Below are 15,803 nucleotides of genomic sequence, written 5' to 3'. Positions count from 1 at the left end.
ATTTGTAGAAACAGAATTAACTGCATTAATACATAGCACTTTCTGAAATCAGATTTCATAGGCTGAGGGCAACTCCTGCTCCTATAAATATTTGTCACTTTTATAATCTTCATTTTCTCTTCCTAATCATGTGTCATCCTTCTAGAATGCCAGTGTTTCTAGTGCACACGAGCTGTGTTTCCTCTATTATCCACTCTGTCATGATTTGGCAACATGGGAGAGGTCTCACTACCCTTCTGGAATGAGAACATGTGTGGGGGGCATGAGATACGGCATGGTCCTAACAGTTCAGAGCTAAAGTAAATAGAGAACAATATGAATAATTAATAAAACAGAATAGCCTAAAGTTGATGCCTAATATATGACATTAGAGATCTCATAGAGGTGATCGATGATACAGAATGGGTAACTGATCAACAATACACATTCTGCAATTCATGTCTGAAACTACAGACTTTGAGGCTGATGCTTAACCAGGGTTAGATGGTGAGAACTACAATATTTCAGAGCGTAAAGGTCCTATTTCTATGACTGCCCCTCACTGCCCACTGCCAGTCTCTATCAGTATTGATTCTAAGATGGAAGGTAAGAGTTTAAAAGGAAAACTGACTGATATTAAGTGGTCCATTGGAAGGAGGTACTAGTTGTTCACTTAAGAGTAACAAGTGGTGGGGATTTGAGTATTTGACCTTAGAGAAGAAATACACCAAATCCTCAGAATAACAGAATAATAATAAAAATAATAATAAAGAGATCTCAGAATAACATTAAAGGGTGAAGATGAGGTGAGATTCAGCCATCTGCCTATGTAGAGTGAGTCAGACTCTACTAACTAGATAAACATATATGAATGAACACAGACACATAAACACATACATATAATTAAAAAATCAGTCAACTATATGATCTTTCCCACATAGAAATGGCTAGGGGTTAATCCATTAGCATTATCATTGTTTTTTGGAACATTATCTATTTAACACAGATGACTGAGTTGATTATATTATTACTACTTTGAAATTTGGTTCTAAAGAACTCTGAAAATATGATTTGTTTAACAGCAATCATTATTATTATAAGTAGTTGTAACATTTTCTCCAGTGTGTAGCCCATTGGACTCAGCTGCTTAGAGGTATATAGTAACAAGGCCAAAGACATGAACTTTATGCTTTGACTCAGTTTCCTTTGCTCTATTTCAAATTCACTGTCTTCCCCCTTACCCCTTCTTTTAAATGACCATTCCTCTCACAAATACATCCCAATGGCCACAAAGAAGCCTTTTGCTCAGTATTCCTCTTTTCTAAGACAGTAATTCCACCTATGTCCTACATTCTCCCTTATGTCTCTTAATCTTGGAATATTAGTAGTGCTTTTTTCATATGCAGAGACTAATTTATTCCCAACAGAATCTTAGTCAAATTCAATTCCCATATTATAGAGAAAATATGCAATAGTGAAAGGGAAATGAGTAGGAGACAGAGAACTTGTGTTCTAGATCTGGATCTGCTACTAAAAACTGACAATAATAGAGTTGGAAAGATCTTAAGAGGGAGTTCCTAATATTAATATGATTTTTAAAACATAGAAAAATTAAAATGAAAATTTCAAAATTACAAACAAAGAAAAGTTTGGCCTCTCAAAAGGTATCAGAGAAGATATCTGCCTCTACTTATTTATAGAGGTACTTGAGTGGGCAGGGTACACAAGTATGGAATTGCATATAATTTTAGTTTAAAAAATTTTATTAAAACCACTCATTGAACATAGTGCTTCAGTTTCAAAGTGTATTATTACTTAGTAATGTTGATTCTTTTTCCAAAAACATCTCTTTTCCAGTTATTAATTTTGCTAAATTTCATGGAATTTCTTCTATCTTTGCATTGCTTTTTTCTTTATTCAAATATTAATATCAAAGTAGAAATATATTTCTGTATATATATGATATATATTTTTAATTCTCTCTCTCTCTCTCTCTCTCTCTCTCTCTCTCTCTCTCTCTCTCTCTCTCTCTCTCTCTCTCTCTCTCCCTCAATCTCTTTTAGGCCCATAGATCAACTTAACTAAATTAAATTAAAAACACTGAAGTGAACTCTAGAAAGAATCTCTTTTAAATAGCAAATTTGTGAAATATGTCATTGATATAATTAGGGAGGAACAGATTTTTTCCATGCAATTGTCCATGAAAAAGCATCACTTTAAATGGCCAAATAATGCTCATCTAAAAAGCCAGAATTTTTCATTGACTGATGTGTTATGTATGAAGGATAGACTTGTGTAGTACATGAAAAACTCCAAGGAGTTAGAAAAATCTTAATTGAAGTCTTGCCTCTAATATGAACTGGTGTGCAAGTAACTTAAAGTTATCATCTCCTAGGCAAAGAAGGTGCTAAATTGCATTAGTAGATGAAATTTCCTAATCTTAGAATGATATATATATATATATATATCTAATTATATATATATATATATATATATATATCACTAAAGTCATAGGTCAAGCCTGAATCAACTATCACTGATATGTTCCAAATTAAGGCTGGGAGGAAAAGTAAATTGCATTCCTTTTTAGCCCTCTGAGATACATTAATATTTGTTAATTCACATATCAACATACTATAATCTCACATTACTCTAACTTCAAAATCTCCTTCTTTTTCAATTTAATTCTCCTTTTTGCACCTAAAGACACACATGATTAAACGTAATCTTTCACATAGAATATGGAAGCGTCCAAATATTACAGGAAAGTTCAATCTATTTTTTAAAAAGTGGTGCTTTAATTGAATTTGAACTGTATCCACAAAAATGCTTCTACCAGTTTTCCTTTAGAGCCAATTATGGAATAATTTCTTCCCTTTTTTCTTCTTTTAGCAGATATTTATTGATATGTTAGTTTTTATATTACCTCCGTTTTCCTCTATATCCTTCTTTTCACTCCATAGAGATGATGATAATAAAAATATTATTTTTTAAAATAAAAAGATAAAATTCAATAAAATTAATCAAGTTAAAAAATTAGACGCATGTATGCAACATTTCATACATATGGGGCCTAGTTTTTGCAAAAGAGAGAGAGAGAGAGAAGATATCAATTTTTCTTTTGGGGTCAACATTTTTTAAAATTTCATGACATTCAGTTTTTATTGTTTTCTCTTTCCCTTTCTATTTATATTACTATAGTCATTGTGTACTAGGCCTGTTTTACTTTATATCAGTCCATGTATTTCCATGTTTTTTCCCCTATATTTGCCTTGGTCATTATTACTTATAACAAAATATTTTTCTACTACATTTTTGTAACACATTTTACTTAGTCTCAGTTTGGGGGAATATACTTCATTTGTTTTTGTTTGTTTGTTTTTTGCTTCCACCAAAAATAGTTTATTTAAATATTTTATTTTATTCTTTTTTACGGGGTTTATATCTTTTTAAAATGATGTCTTTGAGGCTAATGCCTAACAGTAAGGTCTTTGAGACAAAAGGCATGGATATTTTAGTCATTTTAATTGCACAATCCCCAATTGCTTTTCCTAATTATTGGACCAATTTATTGCCCCATCAACAACACATTAGCTTGTTGGTCTTTTAAATCTCTTCCCACAGTGACAATTCCCATATTTTATCAACTTTGTCAATTTGTTGATTGTGAGGTTTAAACTCAAGGTTCTTTAACTTTCTATTTCTTTTAGAATTAATGACGTGGAAGAATCTTTTATTTACCTATTGTTATATTGAAACTCTGGGAGCTGAGAGTCCCACCATTTATTGACAGGTGAAGACCATTGGACCTCAGAATGTTCCCAGAGGCCACGAGGACAGGGGAGAAAGCGGTTGGCCAGGGGGGGAATAAATACCCTGGAAGCCCCTGACAGGGGGTCTTTTCCCTTTCCTTTGGACCTGGGATCTGTAGACCCTGGTCTACTGGGATCTGAGGCTTGCTTGGCTCAACCTTGCAAGAACGCCTGTCTGAACTTCACTGACATTTGCCAACCTGTATCCAGATCATGAATCCTCCTATTCTTCTGTCCCCTAGATATTTAGGTATTCAAAACATCCTTAGGTATCTAGGTATCCTGGGGCCCGGGAGGGATCCGGGAAGTGGGCAGGAGAAGAAGAAGAGGGTGGAAAGGGTGGTTCGTAAAGGCTGTGAAAGGCATAACATCTGGCAAGGAGAAGCTGAGAGACATCATACAACAGCTTGCTTGCTCTGGTTTGGCTGTGGCCAGGCTGAGCCAGAGGAGCTAGAACAAGCCAGAATCACTCATCTGCCTACAGTCCTGAAGGATTAATATTATCAAAGATTAGTTTAGGGTTTCCTATTTCTCTTCCCATTTCCTAAACCTTCCTTCCTTGCCAAATATATATATATATATATATAAAACTCTTCAAGTACCTTCCTGGAGTTGTTGTTCTATCACATCCCTAGGAAGGGAGCAAACACAGTCAGATAAATGTGTCCAAGGCTAATAGAGCCCAATATCCACCATTAATCAACCCCAGGTGGGACCTGAAAGGGATACCCATCCACTGACCTGAAGGATCCTGCCTGGGCACTATTATAAAGGAGGGAGCTAGCTAGGTGGCAAGACTCAGGTGATCTTGCACTAGCCATATATCTGAACTACCACTACTGTCACCCAATTAAGAGTGGTAGTATTCAGTTTCCCTCTCCTATATTTATAACACTATTAATAGTTTTCAATTATCATTTTGAGAACTACTTGCTCATATGCTTTGACCATTTCCCTAATGGGGAAAAGATTTTGGTCATATATTTGTTAGTTCTCTGGAGTATTAAACTCTTTGCAGATATATTTTAAACAAAGACATTTGTTCTCAGTCAATTTCTTCTTTTCATATATTAGAAATGGAAATTTTGTTTTTGCCAAATATTTAAATTTCATAAAATCAAAATAAGCTGTTTTATCAATTTTAATTTTCTTTTCCCAATATTTGGATAAGAATTAATCACATATGTTTATATGCATATTTCTCTTTCTCTAAAAGACATATTATCTGCTCTTCTTTTAATGGTATGACTTTTTTTTCAATTCATGTATTCATTTTGATTTTGCACACACATGTATAAATAATTATATGTGTCTGTGTCTGTCTGTATGATATAGTATAAGGTTCTAATCCTAAATTATTTTAGACTGTTTCCATATATTCTGGAAATTCTGATCAAATAAATTGTTCTCAATTTATGTTTTCACATTTATCAAACACTTTTTGCTTTATACTGATTTTCCTTGTCTGTGATCAAGCTATATAATTACAGAAGTTATGCAAATTTCTATTCATAGTATGGAATATTTTAATAATGGTTTTATTCCATTGTCCTGAGTATTTTTATTTAAGGTTTTTGCTAGTAGCAACAATCTTTTCATATGAATATCCTTACATATCTGTCAGTGATGTTTCTGAAATAAAAATTGTTTGGATGAAGCATTCCATAGGTGATAAATATCAGTGAGGATACAAAGCCATCTTCTTTGATTAAAAAGTTTGCACTTTCCCAGTAAAACAATAGTTTTTCCCTTTACTTATAAAATGGCAGAAAATTACAAACCAGAGTCCTTGAAGATATGTGAGGGGAAAATAGATTTGTCAATATTGTCTACTAGATGTGAAGAAAGTCTTTGGAAATCTTACATATTCACAGATTCTGGATATAGTTTCTTTTTAAATTTGATGGTAGTTAAAGGATAGTGCCAGGTAGGACAATGTGGAAGAGGGAAAAGTATCTGAAAATGAAATTCATTAGACACCTATAGGCAGAAAGTCTGTGTGAAACAACAAAACTCAGGAACATAGTGAAGTCTTTCCATTCTTTCTCTTATTTTCCCTCTATCACAAAGTTCTTTCAGAATTAAACTACATCTATGTGGGAGAATATTATTAAAAATTATTTTTAGAGCAATATAGTCAATTTGGACTTTTAACAGGATAAATGATTCTTCTACTTTCATAGCAAAAGAAACCATGAAAACAATTCCTAGACACTCTTCTTATCACCTATATGCAGTGATGGCAAAGCTTTTAGAGACCAGGTGCCCAAATTACAAACCTCATGCTGTATATGATCCCCTTACCTAACTCCAGATAGGAGAGGGAAGAAGTGCTCCCATTGGGCTGCTTGGCAGGAGGGCAGGTAATGTGAGAAATATCCTCATACATGCATGGAGAAGGGGAAGGAAACAACCCTCTCTGGCACAGATGCTATTGGTTCACCAACACAAACCTATAGCATATCCTCATTTTCCATGATCATGTTTACTCTAATAAAATTTCCATTAAAAAGAGACCAATTCTAATTTCATAGCTCAGATTAAAACTTATTAAACTGAGTTATTTCATAACTCACATTCATAACTTGAGATTCAAAGTGATTTGGGACACTTGGTGAGGGAATTTTTAATCTAGGCATTTTTTTCCTTCCTTAAAAGGATGCCTCAGTTATTCATTCTATGTTTTAGGGTGGAACAACTTCAGTGCTCCTTGTTCAGTAGTATGTTAAATTCATGAAATGTTTCTAAAAAGATGAAGGACATATTTCTAGTAGTACCCGGGATTTATATCTATAAAGAAATGTGAAAAACATTTGGAACTTAATTGTGCAATTAATATTTTCCCCATTCAATATGCCTGATGAGAAACTGTGGATGTATTATAATGAGCTTAGTGATATTTCTGAACTTCTTTATTTGGAATTGCTTTCAGTCTATTCTTATCAAATTCTTTTTCATTGTACAGTGGATTTTATTTTTTAAATATCCCAAAATCATTGTAATGTGTTCACTCACATCCCCTCTCACCAGAGAGTTAATTTTCAGCAACCCTCTGAAGTAAATATTTCCTTCTTTTATGTGTAGCCTATCTTCAGGAAGATTCATCTTCCTGAGTTCAAATCTGGACTCAGATACTTACTAGCTGTGTCATCCTGGGCAAGCTCTTTTTGCCTCAGTTCCTCATCTGTAAAATAATCACTCCGTTATTTTTACAAACAAGCCACACATGAAGAGTTAGGAATGACTGAAACCACTGAATAACAACAAACTGCTTCTAAATAGTTGATTCTTCCTACCTATTCTCTGATTTTCTCAACCGATGATTCATCACTTACACTCCTTTCTCCCTTGCTCTGATCCATGCATTTCTTAGCATGTTTCTTGCAGTCACTTTGCTAACTACACTTACCTTAACAAATTATGTGAGTCAGATTAGGCTTATTGCTCATTTATATTTAAGAGGATAGCCATGGACTGTATGTAGTAGTGAGTTCTCTTATCTTGGGTATATGGCTATAATATTCCTGAATTTTTCATTAATCTGGAGCTAAACATGACAAATAAAATGGTTTATAAACTGAAAAATGTGATTTGATATAAAATTTTTGACTATTATGCAATGAACATTATTATCTTTTATGGCTTATAAAATATTTATTGACCCCTACTATGTATGATTCACAGTGGTAGACATTCATCCATAAGGGTTTTGAGGAAGGAGGGCAATCATGGATTATGAATATAGCCTTATAATGTGCCAAATTAGCAGATATAAATTCATTTAACCACTTGGATATTCAAATTATGATATGAACTTCCTGGTTAAGATGGTGGCAGAGTAGAAGCAGCTTGCTTAACCTCTCTTAACCCACACATATAGGACTCCTCAAGAGGACATAAAAACAAATCCACATGAACAAAGGGACCCTACAGCAGTGGGCAGCATTGAAGGTACATGAGATAGGGGCATTTCCATGCTATAAGGAGGTGAAATAGCTCTCACTAAAATGTGAGTTGAGAAAACCCCTCCCCCCACACCACCTATAGTGCCAAAGCTGATGCACAAGAGTTAGAGCAAGTTTGGGGCATTCATTAAGTTCTTGGCAGCTCACCAGGGCCTGATGCTGAGAGCAGCAAGACTTAAAGAACCAAAAGACTAAAGAACCAGACTTTGAACTCAGACTTTGAGCTCAGGCATGGATCTTGGGTGGGGACCCAGTGCAGAGGTGTTCATGACTGTGGAAGCAGCTCCCTAAGACTATTAAAGGAGCTTCCAACAGAAGAGAAAGTAAGGGTACCACCAGGAGGCTTGACCCTTAGAACAGCTAGACTGGAGACCTCAGGACCCTAAAGAGCTCAAACCAATCGTGGGCAAGAAGATAAAGCTGAGAGGGAGCATGGCACTTGGACTCAGGTGAAAACTGCTCCACAGCTTCATAGGCAGAGAGCCTGTCTGCCTCACCCAGACTTCTGACTAAGAAAGAAATAACAATAATGGCAAGCGAGGCACAAGAATCTCCAAAGAGAAAGATCAAGAATTCTTTAACATTTGACAACTTTTACACCGAAAAATTCCAGACAACAGAGCAAACAGCAGAGGGAAACAAACAAGTAATCACATCCAAACCCCCCAAAGATGAAAATTGGTCACAAGCTCTTGAAGAGTTCAAATCTGAGATCTTGAGAAAGATAGAAGAGATTTGGCAAGAAAAGTGGGAAATAGCTCAAAAGGAAATTAACAGGTTAAAAGAAAAGCCCTATTGGAAAAAGATGCCCCAAAATAAAATGAAAGGATTAGCAAATTGGAGGAAACCATGAAAAACAGAATAGACCAAATCAAAAAGGAAAATCAAGACTATAGTGGAAAACCAGTCTCTAAAGACTAGAATTGGGCAAGTAGAAGCTAATGATCTCTCTAAACAGCAAGAACAAATAAATCAAAGTCAAAAGACATAAAATAGAAGGAAACATGAAATATCTCACTGAGAATTTGACAGATCAAGAAAACAGATATAGAAGAGACAACCTGAGAATCATTGGTCTTCCTGAAAAAGCAGAAATTAATAAAATTTGGACACCATGCTACAAGAAATTACCTAACAAAACGGAACTGATGCTCTTCAACAAGAGGGCAAAATAGACATGGAAAGGATCCATAGATCACCCTCTACACTAAACCCTGAAAAGAAAACTCCCAGGAATATAATAACCAAATTCAAGAGCTTCCAAGTAAAAGAAAAAAATTTACAAGAAGCCAGAAAGAGACAATTCAGATATCAAGGAACACCAATCAGGATCACACAGGATCTGGTAGCATCCACAGTAAAAGACTGCAAGGCTTATAATATGATATTCAGAAAGGCAAGATAAGTGGGTTTACAATCAAGGATCACCTACTCATCAAAACTGACTATATACTTCCAGGGGAAAGTATGGGCATTCAACAAGATAGAAGATTTCTAAGTATTTGCACAGAAAAATTTGCACAGAAAAGGCCAGGACTAAATGGAAAGTTTGATATCTAACCACAAAAACCAAGAGAAACATAAAAAGGTGAATAAGAACATGAAAAGGTGAATAAGAAACAGAGGGGAAAGAAAGAAACATATAATTTTTAATTTGCCTCTTAAAGAGCTTCAATAAAATCAAATTATTTGTATTCCTATATGGAGAAATGTTATGTGTAATGTTCAAAAACTGTATTCACTATTATAGTAATTAGAAGAATTATTCATAGGGACAGGCTGGAGTACTGAATGCTCTAAGATGATTCGGGGGAGGGGGGAAGAGGGGGATGAATCGTAGATGGCATCAAGAGAATCTTGAATGAATAAGAAAAATAGGATATGCTATACCACACAAAGAGGGCATGGGAAGAGGAGGGGATGAATACTATTATAAGGAAGAGAGGAAGAGAACATTAAGAGATAATATTTAAACCTTACTCTGAGTGGAATTAACCCTGAGAGGGAAGAGTAGCTATATCCATTGGGATATAGAATACTATCTAACCCTAGTGAGAAAGTCAGAAGGAATAAACCAAGAGGAGCAGGGGAGTGGGGAGGTCAAAAAAGGGAAAGGGAGGAGAGGAGGGAGGACATTCATTAGGTCTTAAATAATATACAAAGAGGGGAATAATAAGGGAATGAGTAGAAAGGGAAGTAAATCTAGGGAGGGGACAAAGGGGACTGGTTTAAAACAAAACACTGGTTTAAAAGGAAATAGCATAAGAAGAAGGGGTAGAGCTAGGAGAGGATACCAAAATGTTGGGGAATATACAACTGATAATTATAACTCAACGTGAATGGGATGAACTCACCCATAAAATGGAAACAAATTGCAGAGTGGATTAGAAACCAAAATCTTACCATATGTAGTCTACAAGTAACATATATGAGGTGGGTAGACACACAAGTTTAAGGTCAATGGCTGGAGCAAAATCTTTTGGACATCAACTGAGAAAAAGAAGGCAGGAGTGGCAATCATGATTTCTGACAAAGCCAAAGTAAAAATAGATATGATTAAAAGAGACAGGGAACGTAATTATATCCTAATGAAAGGCAGTATAGACAATGAGGAAATAATGGTACTGAACATGTATGCACCAAATGGTATAGCATCCAAATTCCTTAAGGAGAAACTGGCAGAGCACAAGAAGGAAATAGATAGTAAAACTATACTATTGGGAGATCTAAAGATTCCTCTTTCAGCTCTAGATAAATCAAACCAAAAATAATTAATAAAGAGATAATAGAGGTGAATGAAATCCTAGAAAAATTAGATACAATGTATATGTGGAGAAAAATAAATAGGGACAAAAAGGAATACAACTTCTTTTCAGCTGCACGTGGTACATTCACAAAGATTAGGGCATAGAAATATGTCAAACAAATGCAAAAGAGCAGAAATAATAAATGTAAATTTTTCACATTATAATGCAATAAAAATAATAATCAGTAAGGGCACATGGACAGGAAATTAAAAACTAATTGGAAATTAAATAATACGATTCTCCAAAACCAGTTAGTTAAAGAAGAAATCATAGTAAAAATCAATAACTCCATTGAAGAGAATGACAATGATAAGACATCCTATCAAACTCTGTGGGATGCAGCTAAGGCAGTACTCAGGGGGAAATTGCTATCCTTCAGTGCATGTATTAACAAATTAGAGAGAGCAAAGATCAATGAACTGGGCATGCAAATCAAAAAACAAGAAAGGGAACAAATTAAAAATTTCCAATTAAAGACCAATTTAGAGATTATAAAAAATAAAAGAGAAATCAATTAAATTGAAAGTAAAAGAACTATTGAATTAATAAATAAGACTACAAGATGGTACTTTGAAAAAAACAAACAAAATCAACAAAGTACTGCTCAATCCAATTTAAAAAAGGAAAGAAGAAAACCAAATCATCAGTATCAAAGATGAAAAGGGAGACCTCACCTCTAACGAAGAGGAAATCAAGGCAACAAAAAAATATTTTGCTGCATTATATGGCAATAAATAAGGAAACTTAAGGGAGATGGATGAATATCTACAAAATTATAAATTGACTAGATTAAGAGTAGCAGAAATAGAATACTTAAATAATCCCATACCAGAAAAAGAAATTGAACAAGCCACCAAAGCACTCCCTAAGAAAAATCCCCAGGACCAGAAGGATTCACCAGTGAATTTTATCATACCTTCAAAGAACAACTAATTCCAATACTATAAAAATATTTGACTTAATAAGCAAAGAAGGATTTCTACCAAATTCCTTTTATGATACAAATATGGTACCGAACCCAAAGCAAGGGAGATGAAAAGCAGAGAAAGAAAACTACAGATCAATATCCTTAATGAACATAGATGCAAAAATACTAAACAGATTCCAAAAAGACTCCAGCAAGGGATCAGGAGGGTTATTCATTATGATCAGGTGGGATTTATACAAAGAATGCAAGGATGATTCAACATCAGGAAAACCATTCACATAATTGACCATATCAACAAGTAAACCAACAAAAACCACATGATTATCTCAATAATCAGCCTTTGACAAAATACAATGTTCATTACTATTGAAAACACTAAAAAGTATAGGAATAGAAGGACCTTTCCTAAAAATAATAAATAGCATATATCTAAAACCATCAACAAGCATCATATGCAATGGGGATAAATTAGAAGCCTTCCCAATAAGATCAGGCATGAAACAAGGATGCCCATTATCCCCTCTATTATTTAACATTGTACTAGAAACCCTAGCAGTAGCAATCAGAGAATAAAAAGAAATTGAAGGTATTAAAATTGGCAATGAAAAGACTAAGCTATCACTCTTTACAGATGATATGATGGACTATTTAAAAAATCCTAGAGAATCAACTAAAAAGCTAGTAGAAATAATCAACAACTTTAGCAAAATTGCAGGATACAATATAAATGCACATAAATCATCAGCATTTCTATATATTTCAAACACATCACAGAAGCAAGAAGAAAGAGAAACAACATTAAAACCCACCCTAGACAATATAAAATACTTAGGAATCTATCTACCAAAACAAATACAGGAATTATATGAGCACAACTACAAAACACTCTCTAAACAATTAAAAATAGGTCTAAACAATTGGAAAAAAAACATTGATTGCTCATGGGTAGGATGAGCTAACATAAAGAAATGACCATTCTACCCAAATTAATTTACCTATTTAGCATTATACCTATCAAACTACCAAAAACTTTTTCACTGAATTGGGAAAAATTATAACAAAGTTCATCTGGAATAACAAAAGTTCAAGAATAACAAGGGAAATAATGAAAAAAAAATGTGAAGGAAGGGGGCCTAGCAGTACCAGATATTAAACTATACTATAAAGCAGCAATCATCAAAACAATATGGTACTGGCTAAGAGACAGAAGGGAGGATCAGTGGAATAGACTTGGGGTAAATGACATCAGCAAGACAGTGTATAATAAACCCAAAGAGCCCAACTTTTGGGACATGAATCCACTATTTGATAAAAACTGCTGGGAAATTTAGAAAACAATATGGGAGAGATTAGGTTTAGATCAACATCTCACACCCTACACCAAGATAAATTCAGAATGGATGAATGAAGTGAATATAAAGAGAGAAACTATAAATAAGTTAAGTGAACACAGAATAGTATACTTGTCAGATCTATGGGAAAGGGAAAATTTTTAAACCAAAAAAGAGTTAGAAAAATTATACAACGTAAAATAAATAATTTTTATTATATTTAATTAAAAGGTTTTGTGCACACAAAAACAATGTAACCAAAATTAGAAGGGAAATAATAAACTGGGAAAATCTTTATAATAAAAAACTTACAGAGGTCTAATTACTCAAATATTCAAGGAGCTAAATCAATTGTATAAAAAATTAAGCCATTCCCCAATTGATAAATGGGCAAGGGATATCAATAGGCAATTTTCAGATAAAGAAATCAAAACTATTAATAAGCACATGAGAGTGTTCTAAATCTCTAATAATTAGAGAAATGCAAATCAAAACAACTCTGAGGTATCACCTCACACCTAGCAGATTGGCTAAAATGATAGCAGGTGAGAGTAATAAATGTTAGAGGGGATGTGGCAAAATTGGGACATTTATGTATGCATTGCTGGTGGAGTTGTGAACTGATCCAACCATTCTGGATGGCAATTTGGAACTATGCCCGAAGAACTTTAGAAGACTGCCTTCCCTTCAGTCCCACCATAGCATTGCTGGGTTTGTATCCCAAAGAGATCATAGATAAAATGACTTGTACAAAAACATTTATAGTCTCACTTTTTGTCATGGCAAAATACTGGAAAACAAAGGCATGCCCTGCAACTGGGGAATAGCTGAACAAATTGTGGTATCTATTGGTGATGGAACACTATTATGCTCAAAGGAATAGTAAATTGGAGGAATTCCATGTGAACTGTGAAGACCTCCAGGAACTGATGCAGAGCAAAAGGAGCAGAGCCAGAAGAACATTGTACATGGAGACTGATACACTGTGGTAAAATAGAATGTAATGAACTTCTGTACTAGCAGCAATGCAGTAACCCAGGACAATTCTGAGGGATCTATGGAAAAGAACACTATCCACATTCAGAGGAAGAACTAGAGGAGTGGAAACACAAAAGAAAAACAACTGCTTGAACTCATGGGCTGATGCAGACATGATTGGGGATGTAGACTTCAAATTACCACACCAATGCAACTATCAATTACATGTAAATAAGTTTTGATTGATGACACATTCTAAAACCAGTGGAAATGTGCATTGGCTATGTGGGTGAGTGAAGGGGAAAGTAAAAACTTGAATCATGTAACTGGGGTAAATTTTTCTAAAAATATAAAATATTTAAATCTTATAAAATCTTATATGGATGATTTAAAATAATCTATCTCACTTTGAAGATCATGTGAATAAAGTTACCTTAAGAGCATTTACTGTGGGGATGCTCTATCACTTTGATAACTGAAATATTTAGAAAGCATGTCAAAATCATGTTATCTATTATATAAGAAAATATTATTCTTAATAGAATAGTAGTCTTACTTCAAAAGAAATAATATGAATAACAACAATAAACAATATAAACAGAAAAATGATGTCATTTGCCTTAAAGTTGCAGCAACCCCTTCCCATTTAAAATTCATCACTTCCTTGTACTGCCAATGTTTGTCATTTTGTTCTTTGACACAAACAGCTTGATTTTTCACATGCCATTTCCTGGGCCATCCCTGTTCATATTTATGTGTGGCAATTCCATTGAAGTCATACTATTTGAATTGTTCCAAAGAGGCACAAGTCAAATAAAATGAAGTACACCATATTAGCCATCAAAAATGTTCATGCTTTAGTAGCATGTATATTAAATAGATAAATTTTAGGCAGCTGCCCCCACTGTCATTTTTCTCTTAATGAATATAATACTTGTAAAAGCAAAATATAAATCACCTATATGGCTTTACAAGTTTACGGACAGGAACTCCCCATATGTCCAAAGGCAAACAACATAACTACGTTTCTCATTCTATTTTTCTTTTTTTTGGAATGTGATCATTCTTACCCAAAATTGAGCATATGAGAGAAAAAAAAATCTGTAGGTTCCCAATGTAAGAAAATTGCCAAATGTTATTATTAAGACAAAATCACTGGCGTTAACTAATGTCCTATAGGACTTACCCTCTCTATCCAGACTTATCTTCCATTATTCCCCCTCATAGGTTCTTAACTCAGTTTGCTACTCTTCTATGGAAAATAGCACTGAATTGAACGTTAAAACAATCTGAGTACTAATCCTAATTGTACAAATTACTTATAACTTTGGACAAGTCGCTTAACTTACCTAATCTATTGCCTTATAATTAAAGTGGGGGAACATTTCTGATTCCAAGGTCATCCTCTAATTCCCTAAGCTACATTGTGTCTTGTGACACATACAGATGTGTGAACCCAGGCAAGCCATTTAACCACTCAATATACCCAGGCTACTCCTTAAGAATATAAAAGAAAGATATATTCTTCATCTGTTTTAGGGGTCCTACTTTCTACTCTAGAGGTTATCTGCATCAATTCAATATTAGATCCAGATCTAAATAACTTAATAAAACAATATTTCAATAATTAATATTTGTTCTACCCATTTTAAAGGAAATTCTGTGAGAAAACTGGTTTATAAAATAAAGATACTATAACTACGGTCACAACTTTTGTTATACATATATTATGCATGTATTATACATATAATTTAATTCTGCCATTCTCAAATAAATGAACTAATTTTAGTTTCTAGTTTTTGCATATATGTATGTGCATATATATGTAAAATAAGTGTGTGCATGTATGTAAAAATATACACCTATATGCTCATACACACAAATATACTCTTTCTTTGATCTCCTTGGGGTAAAAGACAAAGACATCTCCACATTAAAGAATATAAACAGTTTAGTGATATATATATATATATATATATATATATATATATATATATATATAT

Source organism: Gracilinanus agilis, chromosome 2, assembly GCF_016433145.1.
Source record: "Gracilinanus agilis isolate LMUSP501 chromosome 2, AgileGrace, whole genome shotgun sequence".
In the NCBI taxonomy this organism is placed as follows: Eukaryota; Metazoa; Chordata; class Mammalia; order Didelphimorphia; family Didelphidae; genus Gracilinanus; species Gracilinanus agilis.
The sequence above is the reverse complement of the archived record's forward strand: the minus strand, read 5'-3'. Positions refer to the sequence as shown.